This window comes from Pelophylax lessonae (genome assembly GCF_965119305.1).
Source record: "Pelophylax lessonae genome assembly, chromosome: 3".
NCBI classification, from domain to species: Eukaryota; Metazoa; Chordata; class Amphibia; order Anura; family Ranidae; genus Pelophylax; species Pelophylax lessonae.
Genome location: NC_138770.1, coordinates 536,262,057 through 536,270,215, shown reverse-complemented (window position 1 = coordinate 536,270,215; position 8,159 = coordinate 536,262,057).

Sequence of the window (8,159 nt, the reverse complement as noted above, 5' to 3'; positions counted from 1 at the left end):
AAGGGTCCGATCTGTCCGCCGCAATGTCGCAGTCCCGCAAAAAATTCGCTGATCGCCGCCATTACCTGTTAAAAAAAAAAACACCAAAAATGACAGAAATCTTTCCCTTAGTTAGTAAACGCAATAACTTTTGCGCAAACCAATCAAAATACGCTTATTGCCATTTTTTTTACCAAAAATATGTAGCAGAAAACAAATTGGCCTAAAATGATAAAAAATTTTGATTTTTACATTTTTTGGGGGGGAATTTCATCTAAAAAAATGTGAAAAATATTGTTATTTTTTCAAAATTGTCGCTCTTATTTGTTTTTTTTAGCATAAAAAGTAAAAATCATACAGGTGATCAAATACCACCAAAAGAAAGCTCTGTTTGTGGGAAAAAAAGAACGTAAATTTTGTTTGGGTACAGCGTTGCATGACCGCGCAATTGTCAGTTAAATTCGCACAGTGCCGAATCGCAAAAAGTGGCCTGGACGTAAGACAGCAAAATCCTCCGGTGGTAAAGTGGTTAAGTTAATACGTTGGTAAAACAGATAAAAGGCATAGTAGGAGATGAGCAGGCTGACATCATAGGTAAATGTAAACCCCTAGTGTGGTCCCACCAGGGACTCACAAGAAGGATTAAAATGAAAGTTCGTTATTAAAAACCCAAGGGGGATAAGGAGTTCAAAATAAATATACATTTTGCTTCCTTTTGGGGGAGCACCCTATCTCTATCCCCTCTTCTTTCGGGTAAATTAGGCTGGTGTAGCACCCTCCTAGATACAGTAGGTGCTAGGATTAGATAGATAGATTTAGTGCTGAGCTGTGTTTTTGATAGGTAAATTTAGCTTGTCACACTGTATTCTCTGAGCACACTGGGATCTGGGTATTTTCCTGGAAATGATTAGTCCAGCGTGGGGGGCTTCTGCTGCCCTCCAGGGCAGTGCTGCCATGTTCTTGCTGTTTGTGTGGCCTAGGGTGGGTGACCTGAGTGCCTTGATGCTAAAGCTACAGAGAGCTGACTGAGGGGCTGTTTGCGAAGGTCTAGTCTGGTATCACTGGAAGAAAGTGTTGCTTGGAAGTTTGAATGTGGAAACCAGCTTTCCCTGGACATTTTGTAAATACAGACTGCTGAGAGATCCTAGAGACTTTTGGGCTGCTGCCACCCCTCCTGTGCTATAAGGTTAGCTGTGTGTTTGTTAAAAGGGACATTGGCTGGTGTCCTGAAGAGCTTAGTTTATCTAATTCCTTGTGAAGGGACTATGCTCTTATTGTTCTCAGGAAAGAAGCATGTTTGCTGATGCTGATTCTACTATAAGCCAAGTCCACAGTTTTCTCTATGCAAGGACTTCTGCTTCAGCTCTACATTTAGCTGTTTTACTACAAGCCAAGTCCACAGTTTGCTATATGCAAGCACTTTTGCTTTAGCTTTACAGAGAGGAGTTCACTATCCTCAAACTGTACATAGTTTCTGTTTTTGGAATATCCCACTCAATTCCTTTAACCCTATCCAAATTCTCCAAAAAATAAAAACAACACCCCTAGACTGGTTATTGAGGAAAAGTGTGGCTGAGATTGAGTGCCTGGCTGCAGGCTAATCCACTGGGGAAGAACCTATGGGAGTAAGTGCTACACTGGAATATTCCACAAAATGTTAACCCTTTGGGCGAAGATCCATGAAATTCCTTGACGTGTTTTGCTAAGGGGGACTCCTCGTGTTTTGTGGCAAAAGGTGGTAATGGTGGCAGGCCAGCAGCGGAGGCAGGAGATGATAGTGCTGTAAGGTATAATAATGTTTTTGGGTCCAGATTGCAAGTTGTTAGCCTCAGCTTCAGGGGTTTTGTACTCATTGCTGATCCAGGACTGCCTCTGAAGAGCTTTACAAATCTTTGACCCAGTGTGGATTCTGTTCCCTAGGTATACCTACTGATAAACAGCATAGCCGCATTTTGCCTGGGCTTTTGTATGGGCTCTGGGGCGCTTGAGGGGACTGCTGTTTCTAAGGAGTCAGAGGATGAGACTAGTGAGGAGGAGAAGGGGGTACATATGACCATGATGTCACCATCAGACAAGACACCTGGCAGCCCCGCTAGCCTCAGCAGTATGCCCCATCCTTCCCAGTTGTCAGAAAATGTGTCCAGTAGGCCATAAAGGAGATGTAACATCCCTACCCATGCTTGCTGGTGGCAGGCGAGTGAATTGCCAGGTCTGAGCAGAGGGCTAGACAGTCAGGATGCAAGAGAGTAATCAGGTCAGTCAAAACGTGCCAGGCAAGGTACATGTGTAAAACAAGAAGGGGAAGCATAGACCCTAGCACAGGTAATCCTTTAAATAAAGAAAAGTATAAAGGGTTAACAACATCACACTCACATTTCGGGGTAAATGTACAAGCATATCTGAAATAGCTGGAATCATAGCCATAGCATAGCTACATCTTTACAAACCTATGTTTGGGATTCTGCACATTTATTGGACAGTTTATAACAATATACAATAAATGGTCACTCAATTATCTTTTGTTGTCTCTGGATGTATTCTCTTTCTATACGTCCATACTACATGAAGCTGGACTAGCAGCTTTATATTAATTCCTGTCCATCACCGAGTGTATCCCTCCTCTTCAATCCTCTTTTATCCCACAATGTACCCGTTTTGCTCTAGAACACACTAATTTAGAGTTTGATAGTTCTTTCTATTTGCAAAATTCTGGTATAGCTATAAGTACAAGCTAAATTATGTACCATCCTATGCAAACATCTTTATGGGATTTTGGGAAAAGGGTCACATCTGGGCCAGTAACCCATTTGCAAGGCACACTGGGTTTAACAGGCACTATATAGATGATCAGGGGCATATCATAAAATCAGTGGGCCCGTGTGCAGGATTAACAGTAGGCCATAAGCATTGAGAAAAATAAAAATGCATCGCTTGAAGCGGCAAAAAGTGTTTGTGGTTTAAATTGCGCTAAATATTAGGTGTGGCTTAAAGGGGGTGTGGCTAAATCTGGGATGACTTACATAGTGCAGAATATGGTATTGTACAGTGCAGAACAAGGGGCAAAGATGTGTGAGCTTTAAAAACATGCTTTTAATAAAGCAGAACAAAGTACAATGAAAACGTGCATTATTCCATCGCCAACAAACAGGTTTGAGTTTACTGTAGTCAAATGATAAAATGAAAAAAAGGCAAGATTGGAGGGGGGTGTGGTCCGGTTAACCACTTCAGCTCCGGAAGGTTTTACCCCCTTAATGACCAGGCCATTTTTTGCAATTCCACACTGCGTTACTTTAACTAACAAATGCGCGGTAGTGCGACACTGTACCCAAATACAATTGTTCTTTTTTTTCCCACAAATAGAGCTTTTTTTTGGTAGTATTTGATCACCTCTGCATTTTTTAGATTTTGCACTATAGTGCTAAATAATATGCACTGTTACTGTATAAATGATACTGGCAGGGAAGGGGTTAATACTGGGGGTGATCAAAGGGTTAAATGTATGCCTGATTGTGCTTACTAGCTGTGGGGGGGGGGGGATTGTGACAGGCACACAGAGATCAGTGTTTCAGCTTAGCTGAAACACACAATCTCAGTGTGCCTGTCTGACAGAAGAGTTGCCTGCTCTGTTTACATAGGCAGGTGGCTCTCCTGTCAGTTTCTGTGAGTCCGGCGTCGATTGTGTCCGCTCCTCCTGCGGTCTGGCTCTCGCTATCTCTATTCACAGCAGCAGTCCAGCGGCGAGCGCGTGCTGCCAAGACCACGTGCACATAATCGCGAAGATATACGTGATTATGGCCAGCCGAGCCACCCTGCCGCAGTAAATCTGCGTGGGGTGGTCAGCGAATGGTTAAGAAACACACTCTCAATGCTCTGATGTACTTCTCTGTGAATTCCCAATTAGTATAGAAAAAAGTGAAGGATGCATCTCATAGTAATTTGGAATATTGATTTATTATATAACAAATAATGCACTCACATCAATGTAGACAAAACACCACATGTCTGTAAAAATTCCAATGTTTCCAACCAACAAGATAGCTGCCATGTCCCGATGCGTGATGATGTCACACGTCACCATTCCACCCTAGGCGTTTCATCATTAATGACTTTGTCAGGGGAGAGTGTTTCTTAAAAGAGGAGTGTGGTAGTCACCTGCAATGAACATCTGCTTTATTAGAATTATATTGAAAATGCCTTTTTGACCTTCCCTTTTGTGGAGGTCTAAGTATGATGGTAAGAGGCAGTGTGACTGGTTGAGGGTGACGGCTTTCATTTTTCCTCTGATGCACTCTGCTCTTTGAATTGTTATTTCATCTTTGGGGTACCTTTGGGTTCATTTTTGAAAGGACTTCATGGTGGACTCTTTTTACACAATTTTGAAATTGTTTGTCAAAACCCTAATAAGGTTTTTTAGCGCTGCACCACAGTTTATGTGTTTATTTATGTTTTTTCCCAGCAATATTGTGTCAGCAGCTAAAATTTAGCAAATTATCTCTAAATATATACCTCACACAGATGATTTATATATAATATTACAGATTAAAGAGAATTTGCACTCATACCCAAGATAATATAGCTCAGGCTCCGCACCTAACTAAAGCATTCTTGGAGAAAGGATACAAGGAAGAACACTTTCTCAAAGCCTTTATTCAATATCTAGACCACCTCCTCTATCCAGTAGAAGGCTTATCTTCCCCAAAGATTTTTTAAAATCTGTTTTTGTTAATTTTGTGCACACAGAGAACATACAGACTCCAAGTGGGCTATCCTTAAGAACAAAATAATGTAACCATTACAAAAACAGTGGTTGGTTTACATAGCAGTTGTTTGAGGACAGGCTCCAATTTGTTTCCTTGTGGACAAAGTGGTAAAAGAAAAAAGGTGGAAAAGGGTGAAGTGGTATTGGGGCGGATTACTAGAGGGGGCATTAGGAGCTTATATTTACTGCCGTGAGGGCTCTTCCAACCAGCAGGCTCACACATTGCAAAACAATTTCTTTCTTTCCCTGTTTATGTATGTATCTTGATATAATCCCCAAAGCAATTTAATGTCACTTTTACTTTTACCACTAAAATTAACAGCCAATATGGGGCCATTAAAAACATCATAAGTAAACATTGGCCCCTATTATTACAGGACCCCGTACTACAAAAATTCTTACCAAACAATCTTATTACGATTTTCAGGAGAGCTGATAATATAAAAAAAAAAACCAAGATCGCACCCAATAAATTTAAAAATAATAATGCTGGTTTTAGAGATACGTCTACTCGTTTAAGCATACAGGGGACAAATCAATGTGAGAAGAAAAAATATTGTACATACAAATTCATCAGTCATGGAAAAAAAAAACATTACAGCACAAGATGGCCGTACATTTCAAATCAAACAGTTCATCAATAGTAGTGTGCAGTTCAAAGTATATGGGGGCCTCTGATGCCCTTGTGGCCTTTTTTATGTTGGCTGCACTATCCCCATGATTTGCACCAGATTCGGTGAGCCCTGTAGATTTTTAGAGCAGGGTAGCGTGAAACACAGCATGCCTTGTCATTTTTCACCGGGCCTTGCTTGGAGGGGATTAGTGGTTCTGACAAGTTACTGGATGAGGCTATTGAGCAGGAGGGGGTAAAAGTGTCACCATCAAAAATTTGCAGGACATGGGGCAACACCAGTGCTGGGACAATGTCATCCAGTACCCAAGGCAAAGATGCCAAATTGCATCCCCCCTTCCCTTAGGGTTAGGGTCAGGGTGCCCTCCCCCATCCCTGCAATAAACCATTGTGCTCAGGGCAGCCATCCCTCCTGCCCATCCCCTTGTCCTGGCCCTGGGCAGCACCACCAGCTACAGCAGTGTGCTCCTTTTCAGCCACTAACAAATATACCCAGTGTGCCCTAAAAGAGATGTAATGTCCCTACCCACACTTGCTAGACCACATATCTGTGGTAATGTGGACCCTGCCTATGACTGCGAGGTCTAGCAACATGGAGACATCAGCTTCCATATGCTGGTGGAGAACAGGGATAGCTGTCTAGGTGGAAAAAAAGGCAGGGTGGTATCTGCTACTGTGGGAAGAACACAGGCTTCACCAGCTGGAACAGGAGAAACTACAAAGCCACTAAGTTTGCCAAGCTGGCATTGGGATGCCTGGCAAGATGGATATATTTTCTTATGCTCTAGCAGGTGGGTAAGAGACACCTGTCTGATCAAGTATGCTGTTTGAGATGGCAGTGTTGGGTTAGGACACTTACAGCAAGATTGAAGCCTAAGCCTAGCCTGCATGACCCATTGCTGACCCTCTTCCTTGTTTGATGTGCCCTAAAATAAGCCTCTCAAACCTCTGTTGTAGCAGATGCAGATTGAGAAATGTAGGCTTTTTGCTGCCAAATTTGCCGCCATGCTTTATAATGAGCAATTATTTGTCTCCTTATGTAAATAATACTCAAATAACTGGTGCATTAACCACACTTGATTTACTGCAAGGAAAGGCAGAAAACCACTACAGAGATTTTAAAAATAGATGTGTTACAAAAGGCCCTAGTTGCTTAGCTCTACAAAGCAGCACTGGGGGTAACAGTTGCCTTCATCCGTGGGGCAGTGCCGTCATGTGGAAAATGACAACTGCTGCATCAACTCCTCTGCAAGCTGCCCTTGCCCTTGACAGCATCCTACTTCCTTGATGTCGTGCCACTCCCTCACATTTCTCCTGTACAATCTCTGGCACCCAGGTGTAATCAACCACCTCATTGCCTTAGCCCACTTGGCAGTAAGCTTTAGCTGCAGGGATGTCAGTGGCAATTACTTCTCCCTGCATGTTGTCCTCTTTCTCTATGCTCCTGGCACTCTCTTCCTTAACATCAGATAACATTAAGTCCTACATCAAGTTACTGATGCTGTGCTGAAGAAATTCAACCAACTCTTTAATGGCAGTTTGTGAGCCAACAATGAAATTAGTTGTGGTGGAGGAAGACGCGGTTGGGGCAATTTGCAGCTGATGGGAAAAATGCACTGTTCTGTACCCGGAAGGAGGAAGAGGACGAAACCAGCTTGGTGAGCCGCTGAAAACCCTCCTCCATGTGTTCTAACTGTATAGCAGGCTCACTGCCGGAAAGAAAAGGAAAATATTTTCTGCCCCCTACCAGCTTTGCGTGAAGAGCCTCTGGCTCTCCCTTTGGGCCCCCAGTCCTGATGAATACATTGGCTCCCTAACTTTATTAGCAGCTATGGCAATAGGAATATTGAGGATGTGGTGTGGTGTGGTGATTTGGTGCGATAAAATATACCGCAGTAGTATGTGGTTTCAGGAACAAGGTCATACTGCTAACCCTAAAAATGTAAAATACCCTAGCAGAAATAAAATTTACCTCCCTAAAAAATACCTAAAACACAAAAATACAAAACCCAAAACTACATATTTTTACCTTTTCTTTTCAGAAATGTAAATAAATGTATGTAAATATGTGAAAGAAAAGAAAAAGAAAAACTGTAAGTGAATGCCCAGCAGCTAAACAGTGGCAAAAGCTGTTGCTGATACATACAAAAAGGTAGCCCTAAAAAGGACTGTTGTGTCTATTCCCTGTGAATACAAAGAGGGTTATTTAGTAAAACTGGTGAGTGCAAAATCTGGTGTAACTCTGCATAGAACCAATCAGCTTCCAGGTTTTATTGCCAAAGACTAATTGAACAAGCTGAAGTTAGAAGCTGATTGGTTACCATGCACAGCTGCACCAGATTCTGAGTGCACCAATTTTGATAAATCTCATCCAAATTGAGGTGCATAATATTATGAAACCCACAACAATGCAAATCACAGTAAAATAGCATAAAAGGCCATAGTAAATACGGTGATGTATACTATATGCTATGTGGGTCACTGCACTACAGTCTACTGGTAATGTAGCACAGTACAGCACTGTATTTTGCATTATATAGTTCTGTATATAGCACCATATAGTACTGTATAGTAGTAATCCTCCTTCTAGTAGTAGTCTCTCCATGAAAATACTCTGTCTGATGTCCCTGTCTACTCCAACCCTACACACACTGACAAAAGGCTGCTAAAAACCTTGACTTTTATAAGGAAGGGTGGACACTTAGAAACTGCCATTATTGTCCCTTCTACTATCAGACCACAGTTCCAATGTTTTTGGAAAAAAGGAGGTCTAAACATTCAAGGATAGAC